The sequence below is a fragment of the Thalassophryne amazonica genome, chromosome 1 (genome assembly GCF_902500255.1).
Source record: "Thalassophryne amazonica chromosome 1, fThaAma1.1, whole genome shotgun sequence".
Classification (NCBI taxonomy): Eukaryota; Metazoa; Chordata; class Actinopteri; order Batrachoidiformes; family Batrachoididae; genus Thalassophryne; species Thalassophryne amazonica.
In genome coordinates this window covers 14,360,775-14,387,112 of record NC_047103.1, presented here as the reverse complement: position 1 = coordinate 14,387,112, position 26,338 = coordinate 14,360,775, and the positions used below count along the sequence as shown (strand labels likewise).

At 44.1% G+C, this 26,338-nt stretch overlaps 1 protein-coding gene and 1 long non-coding RNA gene across 3 annotated transcripts in view; one reads left to right on the top strand and one right to left on the bottom strand.

Annotated features, from left to right (window-relative positions):
* Positions 1–26,338, top strand: part of ctnnd2a (catenin (cadherin-associated protein), delta 2a) — a 923,305-nt gene that overhangs the window by 345,455 nt on the left and 551,512 nt on the right. The gene's annotated exons all lie outside the window — the stretch shown is intronic.
* LOC117506340 lies at positions 943–15,790 on the bottom strand. Its single transcript, XR_004559435.1, has 3 exons — positions 15,780–15,790; positions 14,522–14,527; positions 943–1,041 (listed from the first exon to the last, which is right to left on the bottom strand). It is a non-coding gene; the product is annotated as an uncharacterized LOC117506340 (long non-coding RNA).

Sequence of the window (26,338 nt, the reverse complement as noted above, 5' to 3'; positions counted from 1 at the left end):
GCAGTGCTAGTGTGTTCCTAGTTTGGAGGTGGAGGTGCTCCCTCCTAACTGTGTTTGGACTGAGAATTACTGAGTGCGGACTCACACTCACACATCTTTCTGTTTTCTGCCAGCAGTACCAGGGTCGACAGCCGAAGACAGAGGCCACCTGGGGACTCGGGACTTGGCGGCTCCGGTGGTTCTTCAGGCCGTTGGTGGTGGAGGCCGTGTGGGACGCGGCTTCTCTCTCGTCGGCGTCTTCTATCTTCGAGCCTGCCACACATCACCTGGTGTTTATTGACTGTGAACATTAAGACACGTTTCGTTGTGTAATATCACAACATTAAATTGTTACCTTTTGGCTTACTTATTGTCCGTTCATTTGCGCCCCCTGTTGTGGGTCCGTGCTACGACACCTTCCCAACACAGACAGAGGATTTCAAAGGAGGGGACAAAGTGGGGGAATTCACACCCTTCGACAAAAAATGTGACCGCGATACTGGGTGACACAGCTCTCACCGGAGTGATGGAAGCCCATGAAAATGACAGAGATCATCCCATGCTGATTTCATATATGCTGTCATTATATTAGTTATGGCAGCACGGTGGCTTAGTGGTTAACACTGTTGCTTCACAGCGAGAAGGTCATGCGTGCAATTCCCGCTTGTGGCCTTTCTGTGTGGAGTTTGCATGTTCTCCCCGTGTTTGCGTGGGTTTCCTCCGGGTGCTCCAGTTTCCTCCCACATCCAAAGACATGCGGGTTAAGTGGATTGGAATCTGTCCGTAGGTGTGCGAGTGAGTGTGAATGTGTTTGTTTGTCTGTTTGTGGCCCTGCGACAGACTGGCGTCCTGTCCTGGGTGTACCCTGCCTCGCGCTGTATGACTGCTGGGATAGGCTCCAGCCCCCTGCGACCCTTGATTGGACTAAGCGGTTGAAGATGAGTGTGTGCGTGTGTGTATACTGGTTATACAATAGGCTGCTCACAATACACATAGCTGAGAAGTTTCACTGGTGAAGTTTCACTTGTGGTGAAGTTTCACCAGTGGGGTCGGCTTCACCAGCTCATATCTGAATGTGCACATGCCCAAAATGTGCCCACACTGGTTTTCATTTGGGCCAGTTAAATGGATAAAGCAGTTATCCATTGCGTACCATGCTATGCTAGCTTCTAGCCTCTTCCCAACCCAACCCAATGCATTTGCGCATCACATATGATTTGAACATTGATGGAATAAAAATGTTTCCTATTAACAAAAACAAATTAATCATGTGATGGCGCCTTTATAGCAATATGTGTGCAGTCAGTCGCTCTGATCACATGAGGGAAACCGGCTCTCGCTGCAAATTACACTTTAATGTTGGAATGTGATGTACCTGGATGACATTCAGATGACTGCATTCTACACAGCGGCATGGCTCATCTCATTGTTGACTGCCACACTCCTGACTGATCAGCCAGCTACCGCTGGAATGCCTCTGTTGCCAGGAAGCCTAGCGTGATCAGCACCTGTGTTGGCACAGACAACCCTGGCTCCTTGCCGTATTGTGCTCTGGACTGGCCACAGTTCTGTACACAACTCCAGGGACAGTGGCCTTGGTAATCGAAATCGGCCAATTATGGTCATTTGCATGTAAATCCTCGTGTTCCCTGAATACACTCTCACATTGGATTGCACCATTTGCAAAGTCCTCTCATAATGCTAACACAGCCATTGTTAATGCCATTTTACACATCACTTTGCGCATGCTTTTATGTCCATCCCTATAATTGTAAACACGTGGGTGTGTTAATTGTCAATTATCAGCGTGTCTCTGGTGTGACACTTTCATTTTCATCCCATGCACATACACTTCAGATGGCCTCCTCCAGGAAGTCACTGAAAGTCTGGATCAAAACCCCAGACTCCAACTCCTCACTGGGCTTCTAAAGTCTAACAAACGGGGCATCCATTAATTCTGAATTACATAACATTTGGAATCCAGATGTCTGCACACACCTTGCACAGTTAGTTTAGAAAGGCTTAGAAATGGAATGCGATGTTTTCCCACTGTATGTATGAGCAGCTAAAACACCAAACTGCTGGTATGTTCTTTAAACACATTTCAGACACACATCTTATAAAGTTGGTTTTTTTTATTAGTAGGAAAGTATACATAATTGAAAAGATAATTTTATTGGCTATATTATATATTTTATGTACTGTAAGTTTCATTCCTCAATGACTTTGGCCAAACTGCTGTTACTTGTAGCTGTGAACAGATGCACAAATGCTACATTTCTCTGAGCAGAACCTGCCCTGTTTCTGTTCCAGAACATCTGCTGTGAGTTTTTAAATCACCAGGCTATTATAGTTGTTATGATAGGTGCAGTATCGCTGTTTCACATGGGCACAGATAATGACAGAACACCTCCATGCATAATTCACCAGGGACGAGTAGCCTGAAACCGGCTGTGCTCCGTGTTATTGTTCTCTACACAGAGGGGACACCCAATATTATACTCGTCTAACAAAGGCTCGTGACCAAACACTGAAAAGCCATGCCTTTAAAATCTTTATTGCACACATTATTAACTGTGACAAAGTTATGCTGCTGGAGGAAAAGACCACACCAGATCACAAAACCAGACACAGAAAGTGCCACACAGCTTCAAAATGATCCTGCTGTGCTGCAAAGATATCGTCATTGCCAAACACATGTGTGCAGTGTCCTCATGACTCCATAAGCTCTTCCCAGATGCCTCTCAAACTCAAAGGCAGAGGGCCCAGAGACATGTACAGTAGTGTTCAGAATAATAGTAGTGCTATGTGACTAAAAGGTTTAATCCAGGTTTTGAGTATATTTCTTATTGTTACATGGGAAACAAGGTACCAGTAGATTCTCACAAATCCAACAAGACCAAGCATTCATGATATGCACACTCTTAAGGCTATGAAATTGGGCTATTAGTTAAAAAAAGTAGAAAACTGGGGTGTTCACAATAATAGTAGTGTGGCATTCAGTCAGTGAGTTCGTTAATTTTGTGGAACAAACAGGTGTGAATCAGGTGTCCCCTATTTAAGGATGAAGCCAACACCTGTTGAACATGCTTTTCTCTTTGAAAGCCTGAGGAAAATGGGACGTTCAAGACATTGTTCAGAAGAACAGCACAGTTTGATTAAAAAGTTGATTGGAGAGGGGAAAACTTATACGCAGGTGCAAAAAATTATAGGCTGTTCATCTACAATGATCTCCAATGCTTTAAAATGGCCAAAAAAAAAAAACCAAACAAACAGAGACACGTGGAAGAAAATGGAAAACAACCATCAAAATGGATAGAAAGATAACCAGAATGGCAAAGGCTCACACATTGATCAGCTCCAGGATGATCAAAGACAGTCTGGACTTACCTGTAAGTGCTGTGACAGTTAGAAGACGTCTGTGTGAAGCTAATTTATTTGCAAGAATCCCCTGCAAAGTCCCTCTGTTAAATAAAAGACATGTACAGAAGAGGTTACAATTTGCCAAAGAAACATCAACTGGACTAAAGAGAAATGGAGGATATTTTGTGGACTGATGAGAGTAAAATTGTTCTTTTTGGGTCCAAGGGCCGCAGACAGTTTGTGAGATGACCCCCAAACTCTGAATTCAAACCACAGTTCACAGTGAAGACAGTGAAGCATGGTGGTGCAAGCATCATGATATGGGCATGTTTCTCCTACTATGGTGTTGGGCCTATATATCGCATACCAGGTATCATGGATCAGTTTGGATATGTCAAAATACTTGAAGAGGTCATGTTGCCTTATGAAGAGGACATGAACTTGGAATGGGTGTTTCAACAAGACAATGACCCCAAGCACACTAGTAACCGAGCAAAATCTTGGTTCCAAACCAACAAAATTAATGCCTTGCAGATGTGACGAAATCATGAAAAACTGTGGTTATACAACTAAATACTAGTTAGTGATTCACAGGATTGCTAAAAAAGCAGTTTGAACATAATAGTTCGAGTTTGTAGCGTCAACAGCAGATGCTACTATTATTGTGAACACCCCCTTTTCTATTTTTGTTTTTTTACTAATAGCCCAATTTCATAGCCTTAAGAGTGTGCATATCATGAATGCTTGGTCTTGTTGGATTTGTGAGAATCTACTGAATCTACTGGTACCTTGTTTCCCATGTAACAATACGAAATATACTCAAAACCTGGATTAATCTTTTATTCACATAGCACTACTATTATTCTGAACACTACTGTATGTCACTGCCAAAATAAGTGAATGTTTCCATAAGGTCAACACATACAGATAGACTTCTGATAGCTGAGTCTCGGAAGTCATTAAAAGCCTGAATCTTTGTTTTGATCCAGGACAATCTCAAACGCAGAAACTCTGATTCCTCACTCAGCTTCTCAAGTGCTGCAATCAGAGTATCTATTGATTCCACAAAGATCACAGCATCATCTGCAAAATCAAGGTCAGTAAACCTTTCCTCACCAACAAAAGTACCCAAGTCACTGGTTTCCATAACCTTACCCATCATCCAGTCCATGCCATGTCATTAAATATTTGTCACCAGCACCTCATTTGCAGAGAGACATGCCCACGAGCAGAAAAGTAAGCACAGTTCAGCTTGATAATGACACAGCGTAGACACTGGGTGCGAAACCATTGGGCATTAGGTGGAAATTGGTGATAACACTCCTGGTGGAACATCAGGACTTTAATGTCCATAATTATTTTCCTGACAAACTATTTCACCACTATACATTTATTTGTCCATATTTTGAATTTTCTAGTTGTGTAGCATGCTATCAACTTATTTTTTGAAAGCAGCTACAAAGGCCTCTGAAAGAAAAAGAACATTCTGACAAAACCATTACCAACATTAATTGGAAGCCATGCACTGTCGCCTCCATTAAAGCTGTCCTGACTGAACCATAATTACATGTGACAAAGCAGCCCCAATATTAGCATAACAATGCCAATTTACATTTGAATAATACACAACAGTCTGTTAAATACGCCAACAAATTAAAGTCAAAAAGGAAAGAAATATATCAGGAAAATGTTGGATCCAAAAAAAAAAAGGCAGCTAAATTTACAAACAGTTGAGTTGGCACCAAATCAGCCATGATTTGTAAAACCTACAATGAATTATCATTTTCAGTTTGAGCATGAGTTTGAGCATTTTAAAATAGATGAGATGGCTCCCGAGACGACGATCTCACCCGTCTGGTCACAAGGTCAAGTCTCTGGCAAATACACACTGTGTACTCCAGTCTTAAATGCCACCATGTTCCAATCCATTGTAGATGCACCACAGCTGTGAGTCCTGACGAGCCGCAGGTGATCAGCCTCAGGTGATCAGGGTGAGGTCCTGATAAACTCAGCTACACAGCCACTCAGTCCCAAATGCAAGCCACCTGGAAGGAAAAACAAAAGACAGGACAGAAAACAGAAACAAAAGGCAGCCAGGCCCCCCCAGCCACACAACAAATACAAGCTATTTGAACTGCATCATACTCTAAATAGGAAGTAAGAAGGTGTGCAAGCTTTCACTGATGAATATTCAATCAGTGTTATTTTACGGATTACAATTTTTAGGAAGAAATGTATTTTCATTGCTTGGATCATACATGTCTCAATTTGCATTTGCATAAAATTAAACTTTTCTGTGTCAATTACATGCTGCACCCAGAAAAAATGTCAGAGTAGAAAAAAACCTGCAAATTGGCAATGAAAAATATTCAGCATTATGGAATTCAGCAGGGGTTAGGGGGGGTTATTTGTTTTAAAGCTGAACATGACCAACACATAAATGTAATAAAAATTCATTACCGGTAACTGTTGTGGTTTGCATCATTCCCAATTAGTATCAACAGCAGCTAATATTAGCAAGTGCATTTACTGTTTCTTATCGATCATCATGAACACACACCATGTTACCATAACAGCGCCTCCTATAAATGACAGAGAAAACATGGAAAGCCTGGAATTCCTGGGAAAGTTTTGCTATGTTGACTCAGGTTTGGGACATTTTAGAGGCGTCATGGACAAAAACCCAGTTAAACCTGTCAAAAGCAGGTTTTAGAGCAGTAACACCCCAACGCTGCTGTGATTATTCTCATTTTTTTAAAACTATATTTTTGCTTCATGTAGACTAAAGCTTTCTGGTCTGAACCATCTGAACTGCATCTGTGTACAGTTGAGGTGTTAAACTTGCAAAGAAAACTAAACCATGAAACGACCCCATTTTCCAGAGTATAAAGTGTTTTGTTTTTTGTTTTTTTTTTTTACTTTTATACTGGAAAATCACATGTTAATAATCATAACAATAATACTAATTATTATTATGTATATTCAGGCCAGTGACAACCTATACTTGGTGACCAGGAGCTGCCTAAATAAATAAATAAATAAATAAAAAGACATCACACATTAGGTTTGATTTAATGTGGAAACTGGAAACTGCATTTGGACCAGTGTGCAGAACGAAAGTGTACTGTCCTTTCAGCAGTCCAGACTCCCAACACAGTACACAGAGTTACATCAAGATACTTCACCAACTGCCAACAAAGCAACGTTCAGCAGTGACACATGCTGCACCAATCACGGATAACAGCATCAAGGTTTATGGAGATGCATCATGTGATATATCATCTCTTAACTCACTGGCAGATTCTGCAGCTGCATTCCACATTTCATCAGCTGCAGTCACGTCTGATCATCAAGTGTGTTCGATTTGTCCAAGGCACAATTTGCAAATAAAGACAACATACTGACTGACAAAGCGAGTTCATATCATTTAGTAATGCTGTGACAAATGCTATAATTCTGTTGCAGGGAGCAGCATGTGCACTATGAAACTGAATCTAATTCATCGTCTTCCCTCAGGCTGCCATGAGGTTGAAGAATAATAACAACAACAACAACAACGATATAACAGAACTTATGTAGGAATCAGAGCACTAAACAAAATAAACTCCAGTAATCAAAGAATAAATCGAATGGATAAACGTACACTACAATAATGCACAAAAACCCCAAATTAAAAAGCTAACAAAAATAATTAATCAAATCAAATGGACACATTTCCATTGCAGTGTTTCCAATTTATGGGACAACAATTTGTGTCCATTTGACAATTTCCTTTGTCCAAAATGCATCAAATAACATCCAGTATGTTGTCCAACATATTTTTATCTTGCTTGTTATTGGAATTTAACAGCCCTTATGTTACACATCACAAGCTGAGGGCTGCCTGCACAAATCCAATATTTGCTTCTCCATGTTGCCATGGACCATCAATCCATGTCCGTCTGACTATTTCTTTTGTTCAAACTGCATTAAATAACATATTTTGGCCAGCACAGTAACACAGGCTACACTGTGGACTGGATGTGCTACACTGAGTTGCTGTGCATTGTTAAATGCGCCCCCAGGGAAATGCTGTCACAGAGTCCCACATATAGAAAAAAAGGTGCAAGTTACAGTCCACAGAGACTTATACTCAGGAAAATATTGTAATATATTCCCACATGAAGCAGTTCTTATTTCCTTGGAGCAAAGAAGAGGCAAGTGGCTTCTTTGCTGCAAAGTTCTTGCAACAGTTCCTGCAGCATGAGCCCTTTAAACTGGTGCCTAAAACTCCTCTGAGCTGCTATGTGATGTAATTAATTGTTTCATCTGAGAAAAATGTCGGTAAGTTTTAGCTAAAGCATTGCACTTTTTTGGCGCGGAGCTGCTTTGGGAACTGCGCAATCATTTCTAATCTGTCTGCTGTGTGGATACAAATCTACCCACTGGTGGTTGTCATAACAACATCGTCGTGCTTCATCATCATCAGCATGACAGTGTGACACCATATCGGTAATCTGTCAATCAAAGCAGAAGAGTCGGCTTTTATGCTCTGCTTGGAATGTGGGCATGCTGTGTGTGTGTGTGTGTGTGTGTGTGTGTGTGTGTGTATGTATCCCTGTTTATGAAATTCTTTTGAAATTGCCTTTTGTTTCACAAGTGGCTGTAATGATGATATGAATGAAAAGAATAAAAACAACACAAACACAATATTGCCCACAAGATACACATTCGCACACAAACAATGAACTGAAATATTGAACATAAGAAGCAAAATGTGTTTTTGTTGATGCGGCTGTGTGCTCAGCTGTGCAGGTTTCTATATGCATGCACACGTCCTTCTGTGGAGCTCTCTGATAGATGATTCAGAAAGCAGTCTATTGTGCACGCTACAAGGCCGAGGACAAACTTTTGTTGAAATGACAGCTGAATGACAGTTCAACAGTGGAGCTGGAAGACAGTTGTCTGGTCAAATGCTGACTGAAATGACTTCTAATACTGCTGACAGCTGCAACAAAACCCCCTATTCCTACAGAAAAAGACAAAAAGTCTCTGCCGCGCAGCAGCGACCAGGAATATTTCAACTCTGCAGCTTCCTCCTTTGTAAGTCCTACATACCGCTGCACTCAAACAAAGACGTTGCCATGTGTTTTTGTGTGGACATGCACATAAAACATCTATATGCACGCTAGCAGTCTGTGTTTGCAAGCGCGTGCATTTCAGTCAGCTCATGTGGAAGTTTTTGTAGTGTTTGCCCATGTAAGCAGACAATGTCTGTCGTCAATGCTCTGACATCATTACTGCATGCACAAAACACTTAACGGGGACAGATTGTGTAACATCACGTTATGTCTGTGTCCACATGCTGTTAACTCCAGAAAATAAATAAGATTTTTTTTTTTTCCCAGAGCAGTCTGCTTTTGTTGTGTGACCACTTGGAGTGCTTTATAAGTTGAAAATCCTTTTCAGAAAGACGCTTACATGTCACTACAGCAATGTTTTTTACCTCCGCCAAGGAGGTTTGTTTTCGGTTGCGTTTGTTTGTTTGTCTGTCTGCCAGCAGGATAACTCAAAAGGTTTTGAATGGATTTTGATGAAATTTTGTGGAGTGGTTGGAAATGACAAGAGGAACAAGTGATTAAATTTTAGTGGTGATCCGGATCACGATCCAGATCCCGATGCTAACGCGTTAGCAGGTCTATAGCATTTTTAATGTTAAAAGTTAGCATTAAGCAATTGCAGCTGTCATCACGTTCGGGTGCATTTGTTTTCAAATTGTAATATTTCTTACATTTATTTTGGTTTATATATTAATAATCTAATGATTATTATATACAATTTTAGAGAAAGAGACAAAAAGAAATAGATCACTGTGCCAAGGAGGGGATCTCTTTAGGGTCAGTGACCCTATGGCCTTGTTTAGAGAAGTGTTTCATAATGTTATATTTGCAGTTGAGTTAAATAATAAATTGAATTTTGTCTCTTATTTGTTTTTGCCTATAAGCACATGCAATATCAATATCAGTGGCTCAGATGACAGTAGCTTCTGGAAAGGTGCAAGTGTGCAATAAACTGTGATGCCAACAGAGGTGTCAAGTAACGAAGTACAAATACTTCGTTACTGTACTTAAGTACCTTTTTAGGTATCTATACTTTACTCCTTTACTTATTTTCTGCCTACTTCTGACTTCTACTCATTACATTTTCACACAAGTATCTGTACTTTCTATTCCTTACATTTTTTAAAACAAACAGCCTCGTTACTCTTGGCTTCAGTTTAATGTTTATATATATATATAATATATATATATATATATATATATATATATATATATATATATATATATATATATTTCACCGTCATGTGCGCCTGTAATCAACTTTTCTGCAGCACGGCTTTGCTTTGAACCGTGAACCAATCCAAGCAGTGGTTCGCAGATTGAAGCAATGCTTCGACCTATTGCTTCGGTTATTCTTTCTTTTTTTCGCTTAAATTTCCCCCCCTAAAACCCTAAGAGCATACGTCTGTGAGTATTATTTACCTTTTCTATGTTAAACCGACCTGTTATGGTCTTCTGAAACAGTTGATAGATGGATTTTTAACTTCAAAACGGGAGCGACGCTAACGCGTTAGCATGTCTATGGCATTTTCAATGTTAAAAGTTAGCATTAAGCAATTGCAGCTCTCATCACGTTCGGGTGCATTTGTTTTCAAATTGTAATATTTCTTAAATTTATTTTGTTTATATATTAATATCTAATGACTATTATATACAATTTTAGAGAAAGAGGCAAAAAGAACCTGAATAGAAACACAACAGAAAATATAGAAAGCAACTAACAATGAACATACATAAATAAATACATACATACATAAATAAGTGTTACCTGTGAACACCTAGTGTTACTCTGTTACACCTCCACTTCATCCATGTCTTATTTAATGACAATTTGTTTCGGTCAAACCATATTTCAATGTGGTTAATTTCTTCAGTGATTTCCTCCTGAACTATCTGCCAAACTAGAAAACTGCTGCATCCTTGTAAGAGCAGAATACTACTGGAATGAATCTGAATAAGGAAAGTTGTTTTTTTTTCTTCACTAAATGGATGCTGCACTCACTGCAGTTTATTGTCTGGAATAGTCCCAGATTGCATTTCAGAGCTTCTAGAATTGAAACATTTTCGTGCAGGTGGTGTTGGGGGGTAAGTTTCATATGTAGAATGAATCAGTTTTAAATTAGCTTTCAATTCATATAGTGGCATCTAACTTTTTTTTTTTTTTTTTTTTTTTAAAGGTGTACTTTGTACTTTTATACTTTAAGTAGGTTTTGGAGTACATACTTTTTCACTTTTACTTGAGTAAAGAGGTCAAGTTGATACTTCAACTTTTACCAGAGTGTTTTTAAACTGCAGTATCTGTACTTCTACTTAAGTAACAAATGTGTGTACTTTTGACACCACTGGATGCCAAGCGCTAAGGATACATGCTATCCAGGCACAGCAGATGAAACTTTTTTTTACTACTGAGCAAACATCATTGTTAGACTTTTTTAGGTTCAATGATTCCATGGCATGTAGATGTTATGGCGTCAGTGGACCCCATGGCCTTGGCGGAGGTTTGCACTCTCTGAGTGCTTCTAGTTTGTTTTTGTTTTTTGTCTACAGTTGAGTTTTTTAACTCATAATCTGTCACAATAGAGATAAAAACAACTGGATAGATGCTGTGTTCCTGCTGAGGGTGAATCCTTTTATTTGTGTTACATATAAACTAGTTTTTTGCTGCTGTCATAGAAACAAATCCCACGTGAAGGCTTTTTTTCCCCCCAACTGAAAAACTTGAAATTACGTAGATTAAACATTTGTGGGTGTGCTTTCAGTGCATTTCAGCCAGAAGAAAAATGCTTCTGGGACATGGTGTGTTATACAGTACAAAATGCACCCTAAAATCTTTTAAATCAATGAAAGTTGCTAAATATGTCAACTTTAAAACACATTTTTGTGGTTGCTGTTCTGCAGCATACAAGAAATTGTATTTAATGATCTTTTACAAATATTTTATTATTTACGGATCATCTGCAACCATCTTTGTGCTGCTTATGCACTGGGCATTATATCTGTCTCATTTTAAATTTTAACTTGAAACTTAAGCATTTTAATTTGAGTGTATCAAATGTATCAATAAGTCCAAATCAGATGTATCAAAAGTGTGCATATAGGCATGGATCCAAGCACATTCCTTTTGTACGCTCCAATCAACATGGACTTAAGCGCACATCCAGACGGACCAAGCTCTTCCTGTCCACGCCTTCATCTGAATATGCAATTTATTTCAATAGTTTTTGGTTAGGGTCATGTTGATGGTACCATTAGTGTGAAGTGAGTGTGTTTGATGACATCCACCATTGTCTGTGTGTTGTCGTTTCAAAATTAAGCACTTATAGAGGCAGAATGCAGAAAAGACGAAAGGCCGTGGCTCAATCTTCCTCGTGTCACGCAGCTCGCCACAATATGAAATGAAATTAAAATGAATGTGTGCATGGAGATATAAACACTAAGGCTCAGACCAGTGCACACCCACTGAAATAAGAAAAAAAAGTCAGACTGTTGTGTGGGGGCCGCTGAAGAGGAGGTACTGCTGGCCCACTACCACCAGAGGGCGCCCTGCTTGGAGTGCGGGCTCCAAGCACGAGAGGGCGCCAGACCCAGAGGAGGTGACAGCTGTCACTCATTACTCCAGCTGTCACTCATCTACACCACCATATAAGCCAGACTGCACTCCACCTCCCCGCCGAGAATCGACTACCAGTACTAAGGTAATTTCTCTGCTGAATTTAAACTGTGACTTACGTCTGATCTGTTTGCAGCCGTTGTCCTGTGGTGCCCTTTCAGCTGGGTTGGCGGTCAGTGAGAGAAGCGACGTCTTCGCCTCTCACTCCATCCAGATAAGGGTAACAGGAGCTGCTAGTGTGTTCCTAGTTTGGAGGTGGAGGTGCTCCCTCCTAACTGTGTTTGGACTGAGAATTACTGAGTGTGCGGACTCACACTCACACATCATCTTTCTGTTTTCTGCCAGCAGTACCAGGGTCGACAGCCGAAGACAGAGGCCACCTGGGGACTCGGGACTTGGCGGCTCCGGTGTTCTTCAGGCCGTTGGTGGTGGAGGCCGTGTGGGACGCGGCTTCTCTCTCGTCGGGCGTCTTCTATCTTCGAGCCTGCCCACAGTCACCTGGTGTTTATTGACTGTGAACATTAAGACACGTTTCGTTGTGTAATATCAAAACATTAAATTGTTACCATTTTGGCTTACTTATTGTCCGTTCATTTGCGCCCCCTGTTGTGGGTCCGTGCTACGACACCTTCCCACAGGATTCTCCGCCATCGTCATGGACTCCGAGGGGCGTCAACTCCAGCTTGAACGGCCAATGGAAGAGCCAGGAGCGCAGGCGTCAGCGGGAGGCGGGTTGAGTGAGCTGCAGCAGATCTTAACCGCCTTCAAGGCCCGGTTAGAATTAGTGACCGAGCAGAGTGTCCTCCTTAATCGGAGGGTGGAGGCTCTCACCGCCAGGGTGGAAGCGCGCGATCAGGGCGCTGCTGCAGCAACTCCTCTGGCTGGTCCTGGGCCCGTATTAGACGTTCCACTGGTCGTTCAACGAACCCCCCCCACCGTCCCCTGAAGCATACATAAGCCCTCCGGAACCGTACGGGGGCTGTGTCGAGACGTGCGCGGACTTCCTCATGCAGTGTTCGCTCATCTTTTCACAGCGCCCCGTCATGTACGCATCAGACGCTAGCCGGGTGGCTTATGTTATTAATTTGCTTCGAGGAAAGGCACGCGCATGGGCTACGGCGCTCTGGGAGCAGAATTCACGGCTCCTAACGTCTTATTCTGGGTTCGTACGGGAATTCAAACAAGTGTTTGATCATTCCCAACAGAGGCGAGACCGCTTCGAACGTGCTGCTGTCGATGAGACAGGGGCGCCGTAGCGCAGCCGAGTATGCAGTCGACTTCCGCATCGCGGCAGCGAGGTCCGGCTGGAATAACGTTGCGCTCCGCGCCGCCTTTGTAAATGGACTGTCCCCGGTCCTTAAGGAGCACCTACTGGCCAAGGAGGAACCGCGGGAATTTGACGGGCTGATCGATTTGGTTATACGTTTAGACAACCGTTTAAATGAGCATCGTCGGGAGCAGGCCGGGGGGCGTGACCGGGCACGAGCCGTCCCTCCCCCTTCCGGTTCCGACAAGGTGACGTCGTCCCCACGCTTCACTGCCAGAGAGCTCCGTGTGGCTACGGCTCCCCCTGCTGAGGAGGCTAGGGACACGAGCAGGGCCAAATTAAGATCAAAAATCAGACAAAGGAGGCTGGCCCGCGGGGAGTGCTTTGTCTGCGGCTCTTGCGAGCACATGCAGAAGGACTGCCCTAAAACGGTCAAACTACAACGCCCGGTCCTTAGAAACTGGGCTATAGGGTGGGTCATAACACGCACGCGGGAAAACCCCGCAAATCTGCACGAATCCCAGTAACAATCCTTTGTGGGGATTTAACCCTTCATGCCCCAGCACTGATAGACACAGGGTCTGAAGGGAATCTGCTGGACAGCAGATGGGTAAAGGAAGTAGGGCTCCCTCTGTGGCTCTGCCGGCACCATTGCAGGTGCGAGCACTAGATGGCACCCTGCTTCCATTAATCACACATCAGACACAACCAGTGACTTTGGTTGTGTCTGGGAATCACAGGGAGGAGATAGTGTTCCATGTAACACCTTCTACCTCCCGAGTGATTTTGGGCTTTCCATGGATGGTGAAGCACAATCCCCGGATTGATTGGCCGTCTGGGGTTGTGACGCAGTGGAGCGAAACCTGCCACCGGGAGTGCTTAGGATCCTCGGTTCCTCCTGGCACTACGGCTAATGAGGAGGTCAAAGTTCCCCCCAATCTATCGGTGGTGCCAAAGGAGTACCACGATCTTGCTGACGTTTTCAGCAAAGATCTGGCACTCACTCTTCCCCCGCACCGACCGTATGATTGTGCCATCGATTTGGTCCCGGGCGCTGAGTACCCGTCCAGTAGGTTGTACAACCTCTCACGTCCGGAACGCGAATCAATGGAGACCTACATCCGGGACTCCTTAGCTGCCGGGCTGATCCGGAACTCCACCTCCCCGATGGGTGCTGGTTTCTTTTTTGTGGGCAAGAAAGACGGCGGACTCCGTCCATGCATTGATTACAGAGGGCTGAACGAGATCACGGTTCGCAACCGATACCCATTACCTCTGTTGGATTCAGTGTTCACGCCCCTGCATGGAGCCCAAATTTTCACAAAATTGGATCTTAGAAACGCGTACCACCTGGTTCGGGTCCGGAAGGGAGACGAATGGAAGACGGCATTCAACACCCCGTTAGGTCATTTTGAGTACCTGGTCATGCCGTTCGGCCTCACTAACGCCCCCGCGACGTTCCAAGCTTTGGTAAATGACGTCTTGCGGGACTTCCTGCATTGGTTCGTCTTCGTGTATCTGGACGATATACTCATCTTTTCCCCGGACCCTGAGACCCATGTCCAACATGTACGTCAGGTCCTACAGCGGTTGTTGGAGAACCGGCTGTTTGTGAAGGGCGAGAAGTGCGAGTTCCACCGCACTTCTTTGTCCTTCCTGGGGTTCATCATCTCCTCCATCTCCGTCGCCCCTGATCCGGCTAAGGTTGCGGCGGTGAGAGATTGGCCCTAACCGATAAGCCGCAGGAAACTACAGCAGTTCCTAGGCTTTGCAAATTTCTACAGGAGGTTCATTAAAGGTTACAGTCAGGTAGTTAGCCCCCTGACTGCCCTGACCTCCACCAAGGTCCCCTTCGCCTGGTCGGATCGGTGCGAAGCCGCGTTCCAGGAGTTGAAACGCCGGTTCTCGACTGCACCAGTTCTGGTGCAGCCTGATCCTGATCGCCAGTACATCGTAGAAGTGGACAGCCGTCTGACTCGGGATAGGAGCCGTGCTGTCCCCAGAGCGTGGAGGCTGATAAAGTCCTCCATCCTTGTGCCTTTTATTCCCGCAGGTTGACCCCAGCTGAACGAACTATGACGTCGGCAATCGGAACTTCTTGCGGTGAAGGAGGCTCTTGAAGAGTGGAGACACCTGCTGGAGGGGGCATCGTTGCCCTTCACTGTTTTCACAGACCATCGGAACCTGGAGTACATCCGGACCGCCAAGCGGCTGAACCCCAGGCCAAGCCCGCTGGTCTCTGTTCTTCTTCGGGCGCTTTGACTTCCAGATCACGTATCGCCCCGGGACCAAGAACCAAAAACCAGATGCATTGTCCCGGGTGCACGAAGAATAAGCCAAAGCGGGGCTGTCGAACCCCACCGAGAACCATCATCCCCGAGTCCACTGTCGTGGCCACCCTTACCTGGGACGTGGAGAAGACCGTCCGGGAGGCCCTGACAAGGAGCCCGGACCCGGGGACTGGCCCCAAGAACAGACTGTACGTCCCACCAGAGGCAAGAGCTGCCGTATTGGACTCTGTCACGGGTCCAAGCTCTCCTGTCATCACGGAGTGCGTAGGACCGTGGCAGTAGTCCAGCAGCGCTTCTGGTGGGCGTCCCTGGAAACCGACGTCCGGGACTACGTCCAGGCCTGTACCATCTGCACCAGGGGGCAGGCAGACACATCGGTAGGACGACGGGACTCCTCCAACCCCTGCCATTGCCTCAATCGCCCCTGGTCTCACATCGGCCTGGACTTCATCACGGGCCTCCCCGCCGTCCAGGGCAACACCATTATTCTCACGATAGTGGACCGGTTCTCCAAGGCGGCCCACTTCGTGGCCCTCCGAAGCTCCCGACGGCCCAGGAGACGGCAGACCTCCTGGTCCACCACGTCATGGGCGGCTGCATGGGATACCATCGGACATCGTTTCAGAATCGTGGTCCCCAGTTCTCTTCACAGGTGTGGAAGAGTTTCTGTAAGGAGCTGGGGGCCACCGTGAGTCTCTCGTCCGGGTACCACCCCCAGACCAACGGCCAGGCAGAGCGGGCTAACCAGGAGTTGGAACAGGCCCTTCGCTGCATCACCTCCCTCGCGCACGGACCGGCGGCCTGGAGTCACCATCTGGCCTGGATCGAGTACGCCCATAACAGCCAAAATCTCGTCTGCTACCCCGCCTCTCCCCTTTTGAGGCATGTTTGGGGTTCCAGCCCCCATTGTTCCCGCTGGTGGAGGGAGAGGTCGGTGTGCCCTCGTCCAGCCCACCTCAGGAGGTGCCGCCGGGTGTGGCGGACCGCCCGCATCTGCCCTATTAAAAGGCCCGGACGAGGGCCAAAACCCATGCAGACCGCCGACATTCCCGGCCCCCACATACCGGCCCGGCAGGAGGTGTGGCTGTCAACAAAGGACATCCCCCTCTGTGTGGACTCACCCAAATTAAAGGACAGATACATCGGCCCGTTCCCCATCCTCAGATCATCAACCCGGCCGCAGTGAAGCTCAGACTCCCAGCTTCACTGCGGTCCACCCTGTTTTCCACGTGTCCCGTATCAAGCCACACCACACCTTGCCCCTCTGTGCACCTGGGCCCTACGCCGCCTCCTGCCCGGCTCATCGACGGGGAGCCTGCTTGGATGGTCCCAGGCTCCTGGACGTCCTCGTAAGGGCCGGGGGTTCCAATATCTGTGGACTGGGAGGGGTATGGACCTGAGAACGCTCCTGGGTGAAGAGGAGCTTCATCCTGGACCCGGCCCTCCTGGCCGATTTCTACAGACGACACCCGACAAGCCTGGTCGGGCGCCAGGAGGCGCCCGTTGAGGGGGGGGGTCCTGGTGTGTGGGCCGCTGAAGAGGAGGTACTGCTGGCCCACTACCACCAAGGGCGCCCTGCTTGGAGTGCGGGCTCCAAGCACGAGAGGGCGCCAGACCCAGAGGAGGTGACAGCTGTCACTCATTACTCCAGCTGTCACTCATCTACACCACCATATAAGCCAGACTGCAACTCCACCTCCCCGCCGAGAAATCGACTACCAGTACTAAGGTAATTTCTCTGCTGAATTTAAACTGTGACTTACGTCTGATCTGTTTGCAGCCGTTGTCCTGTGGTGCCCTTTCAGCTGGGTTGGCGGTCAGTGAGAGAAGCGACGTCTTCGCCTCTCACTCCATCCAGATAAGTGGTAACAGGAGCTGCTAGTGTGTTCCTAGTTTGGAGGTGGAGGTGCTCCCTCCTAACTGTGTTTGGACTGAGAATTACTGAGTGTGCGGACTCACACTCACACATCATCTTTCTGTTTTCTGCCAGCAGTACCAGGGGTCGACAGCCGAAGACAGAGGCCACCTGGGGACTCGGGACTTGGCGGCTCCGGTGTTCTTCAGGCCGTTGGTGGTGGAGGCCGTGTGGGACGCGGCTTCTCTCTCGTCGGGCGTCTTCTATCTTCGAGCCTGCCCACACATCACCTGGTGTTTATTGACTGTGAACATTAAGACACGTTTCGTTGTGTAATATCACAACATTAAATTGTTACCTTTTGGCTTACTTATTGTCCGTTCATTTGCGCCCCCTGTTGTGGGTCCGTGCTACGACACCTTCCAACACAGACAGAGGATTTCAAAGGAGGGGACAAAGTGGGGGAATTCACACCCTTCGACAAAAAATGTGACCGCGATACTGGGTGACACAGCTCTCACCGGAGTGATGGAAGCCCATGAAAATGACAGAGATCATCCCATGCTGATTTCATATATGCTGTCATTATATTAGTTATGGCAGCACGGTGGCTTAGTGGTTAACACTGTTGCTTCACAGCGAGAAGGTCATGCGTGCAATTCCCGCTTGTGGCTTTTCTGTGTGGAGTTTGCATGTTCTCCCCGTGTTTGCGTGGGTTTCCTCCGGGTGCTCCAGTTTCCTCCCCACATCCAAAGACATGCGGGTTAAGTGGATTGGAATCTGTCCGTAGGTGTGCGAGTGAGTGTGAATGTGTTTGTTTGTCTGTTGTGGCCCTGCGACAGACTGGCGTCCTGTCCTGGGTGTACCCTGCCTCGCGCTGTATGACTGCTGGGATAGGCTCCAGCCCCCTGCGACCCTTGATTGGACTAAGCGGTTGAAGATGAGTGTGTGCGTGTGTGTATACTGGTTATACAATAGGCTGCTCACAATACACATAGCTGAGAAGTTTCACTGGTGAAGTTTTCACTTGTGGTGAAGTTTCACCAGTGGGGTCGGCTTCACCAGCTCATATCTGAATGTGCACATGCCCAAAATGTGCCCACACTGGTTTCATTGGGCCAGTTAAATGGATAAAGCAGTTATCCATTGCGTACCATGCTATGCTAGCTTCTAGCCTCTTCCCAACCCAACCCAATGCATTTGCGCATCACATATGATTTGAACATTGATGGAATAAAAATGTTTCCTATTAACAAAAACAAATTAATCATGTGATGGCGCCTTTATAGCAATATGTGTGCAGTCAGTCGCTCTGATCACATGAGGGAAACCGGCTCTCGCTGCAAATTACACTTTAATGTTGAATGTGATGTACCTGGATGACATTCAGATGACTGCATTCTACACAGCGGCATGGCTCATCTCAGTTGTTGACATGCCACACTCCTGACTGATCAGCCAGCTACCGCTGGAATGCCTCTGTTGCCAGGAAGCCTAGCGTGATCAGCACCTGTGTTGGCACAGACAACCCTGGCTCCTTGCCGTATTGTGCTCTGGGACTGGCCCATGTTCTGTACACAACTCCAGGGACAGTGGCCTTGGTAATCGAAATCGGCCAATTATGGTCATTTGCATGTAAATCCTCGTGTTCCCTGAATACACTCTCACATTGGATTGCACCATTTGCAAAGTCCTCTCATAATGCTAACACAGCCATTGTTAATGCCATTTTACACATCACTTTGCGCATGCTTTTATGTCCATCCCTATAATTGTAAACACGTGGGTGTGTTAATTGTCAATTATCAGCGTGTCTCTGGTGTGACACTTTCATTTTCATCCCATGCACATACACTTCAGATGGCCTCCTCCAGGAAGTCACTGAAAGTCTGGATCAAAACCCCAGACTCCAACTCCTCACTGGGCTTCTAAAGTCTAACAAACGGGGCATCCATTAATTCTGAATTACATAACATTTGGAATCCAGATGTCTGCACACACCTTGCACAGTTAGTTTAGAAAGGCTTAGAAATGGAATGCGATGTGTTTTCCCACTGTATGTATGAGCAGCTAAAACACCAAACTGCTGGTATGTTCTTTAAACACATTTCAGCAACACACATCTTATAAAGTTGGATTTTTTTTATTAGTAGGAAAGTATACATAATTGAAAAGATAATTTTATTGGCTATATTATATATTTTATGTACTGTAAGTTTCATTCCTCAATGACTTTGGCCAAACTGCTGTTACTTGTAGCTGTGAACAGATGCACAAATGCTACATTTCTCTGAGCAGAACCTGCCCTGTTTCTGTTCCAGAACATCTGCTGTGAGTTTTTAAATCACCAGGCTATTATAGTTGTTATGATAGGTGCAGTATCGCTGTTTCACATGGGCACAGATAATGACAGAACACCTCCATGCATAATTCACCAGGGACGAGTAGCCTGAAACCGGCTGTGCTCCGTGTTATTGTTCTCTACACAGAGGGGACACCCAATATTTATACTCGTCTAACAAAGGCTCGTGACACAAACACTGAAAAGCCATGCCTTTAAAACCTTTATTGCACACATTATTAACTGTGACAAAGTTATGCTGCTGGAGGAAAAGACCACACCAGATCACAAAACCAGACACAGAAAGTGCCACACAGCTTCAAAATGATCCTGCTGTGCTGCAAAGATATCGTCATTGCCAAACACATGTGTGCAGTGTCCTCATGACTCCATAAGCTCTTCCCAGATGCCTCTCAAACTCAAAGGCAGAGGGCCCAGAGACATGTACAGTAGTGTTCAGAATAATAGTAGTGCTATGTGACTAAAAGGTTTAATCCAGGTTTTGAGTATATTTCTTATTGTTACATGGGAAACAAGGTACCAGTAGATTCTCACAAATCCAACAAGACCAAGCATTCATGATATGCACACTCTTAAGGCTATGAAATTGGGCTATTAGTTAAAAAAAGTAGAAAACGGGGTGTTCACAATAATAGTAGTGTGGCATTCAGTCAGTGAGTTCGTTAATTTTGTGGAACAAACAGGTGTGAATCAGGTGTCCCCTATTTAAGGATGAAGCCAACACCTGTTGAACATGCTTTTCTCTTTGAAAGCCTGAGGAAAATGGGACGTTCAAGACATTGTTCAGAAGAACAGCACAGTTTGATTAAAAAGTTGATTGGAGAGGGGAAAACTTATACGCAGGTGCAAAAAATTATAGGCTGTTCATCTACAATGATCTCCAATGCTTTAAAATGGCCAAAAAACAAACAAACAAACAAACAGAGACACGTGGAAGAAAATGGAAAACAACCATCAAAATGGATAGAAAGATAACCAGAATGGCAAAGGCTCACACATTGATCAGCTCCAGGATGATCAAAGACAGTCTGGACTTACCTGTAAGTGCTGTGACAGTTAGAAGACGTCTGTGTGAAGCTAATTTATTTGCAAGAATCCCCTGCAAAGTCCCTCTGTTAAATAAAAGACATGTGCAGAAGAGGTTACAATTTGCCAAAGAACACATCAACTGGACTAAAGAGAAATGGAGGAATATTTTGTGGACTGATGAGAGTAAAATTGTTCTTTTTGGGTCCAAGGGCCGCAGACAGTTTGTGAGATGACCCCCAAACTCTGAATTCAAACCACAGTTCACAGTGAAGACAGTGAAGCATGGTGGTGCAAGCATCATGATATGGGCATGTTTCTCCTACTATGGTGTTGGGCCTATATATCGCATACCAGGTATCATGGATCAGTTTGGATATGTCAAAATACTTGAAGAGGTCATGTTGCCTTATGCTGAAGAGGACATGAACTTGAAATGGGTGTTTCAACAAGACAATGACCCCAAGCACACTAGTAACCGAGCAAAATCTTGGTTCCAAACCAACAAAATTAATGCCTTGCAGATGTGACGAAATCATGAAAAACTGTGGTTATACAACTAAATACTAGTTTAGTGATTCACAGGATTGCTAAAAAAGCAGTTTGAACATAATAGTTTCGAGTTTGTAGCGTCAACAGCAGATGCTACTATTATTGTGAACACCCCCTTTTCTATTTTTGTTTTTTTACTAATAGCCCAATTTCATAGCCTTAAGAGTGTGCATATCATGAATGCTTGGTCTTGTTGGATTTGTGAGAATCTACTGAATCTACTGGTACCTTGTTTCCCATGTAACAATACGAAATATACTCAAAACCTGGATTAATCTTTTTATTCACATAGCACTACTATTATTCTGAACACTACTGTATGTCACTGCCAAAATAAGTGAATGTTTCCATAAGGTCAACACATACAGATAGACTTCTGATAGCTGAGTCTCGGAAGTCATTAAAAGCCTGAATCTTTGTTTTGATCCAGGACAATCTCAAACGCAGAAACTCTGATTCCTCACTCAGCTTCTCAAGTGCTGCAATCAGAGTATCTATTGATTCCACAAAGATCACAGCATCATCTGCAAAATCAAGGTCAGTAAACCTTTCCTCACCAACAAAAGTACCCAAGTCACTGGTTTCCATAACCTTACCCATCATCCAGTCCATGCCATGTCATTAAATATTTGTCACCAGCACCTCATTTGCAGAGAGACATGCCCACGAGCAGAAAAGTAAGCACAGTTCAGCTTGATAATGACACAGCGTAGACACTGGGTGCGAAACCATTGGGCATTAGGTGGAAATTGGTGATAACACTCCTGGTGGAACATCAGGACTTTAATGTCCATAATTATTTTCCTGACAAACTATTTCACCACTATACATTTATCTTTTGTCCATATTTTGAATTTTCTAGTTGTGTAGCATGCTATCAACTTTATTTTTTGAAAGCAGCTACAAAGGCCTCTGAAAGAAAAAGAACATTCTGACAAAACCATTACCAACATTAATTGGAAGCCATGCACTGTCGCCTCCATTAAAGCTGTCCTGACTGAACCATAATTACATGTGACAAAGCAGCCCCAATATTAGCATAACAATGCCAATTTACATTTGAATAATAACACAACAGTCTGTTAAATACGCCAACAAATTAAAGTCAAAAAGGAAAGATAATATATCAGGAAAATGTTGGATCCAAAAAAAAAAAGGCAGCTAAATTTACAAAACAGTTGAGTTGGCACCAAATCAGCCATGATTTGTAAAACCTACAATGAATTATCATTTTCAGTTTGAGCATGAGTTTGAGCATTTTAAAATACCTTAAAATAAAAGCTGACATTAAGCTATGAAACCTTTAATTTTACAATTTTTTTTTAAACAGTGCAGGATCAACACACCACACAGACCAAAAATAAAGGAATTGATTGAAATTTGACAATATTTTACTGGTTGACAGTTTGGACAAAACTGTGAGTCTTATATACAGCGTTTGGACCCAAAACAATCATTTGAATACATTTTTTCATTTGTGATTAAGTAAAAACATTCACTCATTCACTTGTCCATCTTCATATTTATTTAAAAATATTAGAGCAGTCTTGACTTTTTTCCCCTGCCAGATGTTTTTCAGTAGATGTTTTTTACTTTGTCAGACACTTAACTGACAAAAACCCAACAACAAGGCAAATCCCACTGAAAAGACAAAGCCAGGATTTCCCCGTCTTGGATACCTTCATCTTTTGGATGTCCAGCTGCTCATAGAATCTGGCTTCTTGTTCTTTCTGCTTTCTTCTGGCACTGACCTCCTGAACTTCCACCTGTTTATAGAATTCGGCTTCTCTGTCTTCCTGATTTTTTCTGGAGTTGCCCATCTGGGCTTCCAGCTTCTTTTGGTATTTTTCCTCTGTGGGTTTCTGATCTATGTCGTGTTCCTTCCTCAAGGCTTCCAGTTGTTTTGTGAAGTGACATGTCGCAGCTTCCAGCTCCTCCTTGAGGTGCGCTCGCTCCTCTTTGTGCTTCAGCAGCTCCTCCAGGTCCGCCTCCTCTGAGAAGTCATGTGTTGTTTTCAGTAAAGATCAGATATAAAACCAAACAAGGATGGAATACTCAATCTGATTTTTAAAAAACTACACATAAACATCACATCTGCATGATTTAAGGGAGGCCAGCAGGTGGTGCTGTGCAGAAAAGTTAATAAACCTCACACCTCAAAAGACGCTCTAGCGACAGACGCTAGAGCCCATGGGTTTTTGCCTCTTGGATGGACTGGCTGCCTTCAGTCCAGGAGGTTGTGACTTCGTGTCCACGAGTGGGACGTAGCGACACAGATTACAATCACACACATGAAAGGGGCGGTACTTACTGTCCTGGATGGCGATGGTGAGGTTTGTAGTTTGTGGTCCTTTCTTTCCTTCCAGAGTGTCAAACTTCACTGTTTCACCCCCTCCCACTCTGGAGAGGTGTTTTAGGATATTAATGCTCCTGATGGCTGTATGGTGAAGAAAAATGTCTTCTCCTGTGTCAGTCTTCCTGATGAAATCATATACGTCCTTCAAGTTGTACCACTGGACAGCACCTAAACCTTGAGTTTGAATAATTTTATAATCCACAGAAACTGGAGCTGTACAGCTGGACCGACACTTCTCATCCTTAACAACCTGCTCTTTCTGGGTTTCCTGGCTCATGGTTTCTTTATGTTACTAAAATTCTTAGACGTGAGGCTTATGTGCTGTTTTTCTGGTCCTGGTTCTGTAGAACGATAGTGGAGAACTGCCTGCTAAAAAATGTATTCTCACTTCACTTGTTATATCCAACATGCTTTGTAATTTCATTGAAGTGCTGTCTCATGACACCTAACATGCAATGGGATGACATTTATGTGCTGCATGTCAAAAAAGCTGAGCCAACATGCAAGAAATAAACATTGAATTGACAAAAAAAGTGACTTTTCTGGAGGATAAGTCTCACCTTTGATCTGTATTATGAACTCTTTAATTTGGAATTTTTGTGCAGAAACAGCATTAGTGAAGGTTACAAATGATCTTCCTATGGCCTCGGACAGTGGACTCATCTCTGTGCTTGTTCTGTTAGACCTCAGTGCTGCTTTTGATACTGTTGACCATAAAATTTTATTACAGAGATTAGAGCATGCCATAGGTATTAAAGGCACTGCGCTGCAGTGGTTTGAATCATATTTGTCTAATAGATTACAATTTGTTCATGTAAATGGGGAATCTTCTTCACAGACTAAAGTTAATTATGGAGTTCCACAAGGTTCTGTGCTAGGACCAATTTTATTCACTTTATACATGCTTCCCTTAGGCAGTATTATTAGACGGTATTGCTTAAATTTTCATTGTTACGCAGATGATACCCAGCTTTATCTATCCATGAAGCCAGAGGACACACACCAATTAGCTAAACTGCAGGATTGTCTTACAGACATAAAGACATGGATGACCTCTAATTTCCTGCTTTTAAACTCAGATAAAACTGAAGTTATTGTACTTGGCCCCACAAATCTTAGAAACATGGTGTCTAACCAGATCCTTACTCTGGATAGCATTACCCTGACCTCTAGTAATACTGTGAGAAATCTTGGAGTCATTTTTGATCAGGATATGTCATTCAAAGCGCATATTAAACAAATATGTAGGACTGCTTTTTTGCATTTACGCAATATCTCTAAAATCAGAAAGGTCTTGTCTCAGAGTGATGCTGAAAAACTAATTCATGCATTTATTTCCTCTAGGCTGGACTATTGTAATTCATTATTATCAGGTTGTCCTAAAAGTTCCCTAAAAAGCCTTCAGTTAATTCAAAATGCTGCAGCTAGAGTACTGACGGGGACTAGAAGGAGAGAGCATATCTCACCCATATTGGCCTCTCTTCATTGGCTTCCTGTTAATTCTAGAATAGAATTTAAAATTCTTCTTCTTACTTATAAGGTTTTGAATAATCAGGTCCCATCTTATCTTAGGGACCTCGTAGTACCATATCACCCCAATAGAGCGCTTCGCTCTCAGACTGCAGGCTTACTTGTAGTTCCTAGGGTTTGTAAGAGTAGAATGGGAGGCAGAGCCTTCAGCTTTCAGGCTCCTCTCCTGTGGAACCAGCTCCCAATTCAGATCAGGGAGACAGACACCCTCTCTACTTTTAAGATTAGGCTTAAAACTTTCCTTTTTGCTAAAGCTTATAGTTAGGGCTGGATCAGGTGACCCTGAACCATCCCTTAGTTATGCTGCTATAGACGTAGACTGCTGGGGGGTTCCCATGATGCACTGTTTCTTTCTCTTTTTGCTCTGTATGCACCACTCTGCATTTAATCATTAGTGATCGATCTTTGCTCCCCTCCACAGCATGTCTTTTTCCTGGTTCTCTCCCTCAGCCCCAACCAGTCCCAGCAGAAGACTGCCCCTCCCTGAGCCTGGTTCTGCTGGAGGTTTCTTCCTGTTAAAAGGGAGTTTTTCCTTCCCACTGTAGCCAAGTGCTTGCTCACAGGGGGTCGTTTTGACCGTTGGGGTTTTACATAATTATTGTATGGCCTTGCCTTACAATATAAAGCGCCTTGGGGCAACTGTTTGTTGTGATTTGGCGCTATATAAAAAAATTGATTGATTGATTGAAGTGTGGTTTTCATTTTTTATTGGCATTTATTCTTTTATTATTGGACTTTATTTTGTTTAGTGCTTTGATTCCTGGGAAAGTCCTAAGTAAATGGTCACTTTAGTTTTTCTTATTACCAGCAAATGTGTGATATTTCAGTATATAAGTCGCATTGTCGTAAGTTGGAATCTCCCACATCTAGTGGAGTACTGTGAAACCTGTGTGTGACTCCACACAGGAACACACACAAATACACACTCACGGGCAGCTGGGTGATGCCATGGATGGATGGGATATCTCAGAGCTTTGGTGGCTGAAGCAGCTGACTGTCTAAATCACTCATCCCCCTGAGGATAAGCTAACCACTGATTTAGTGGGAG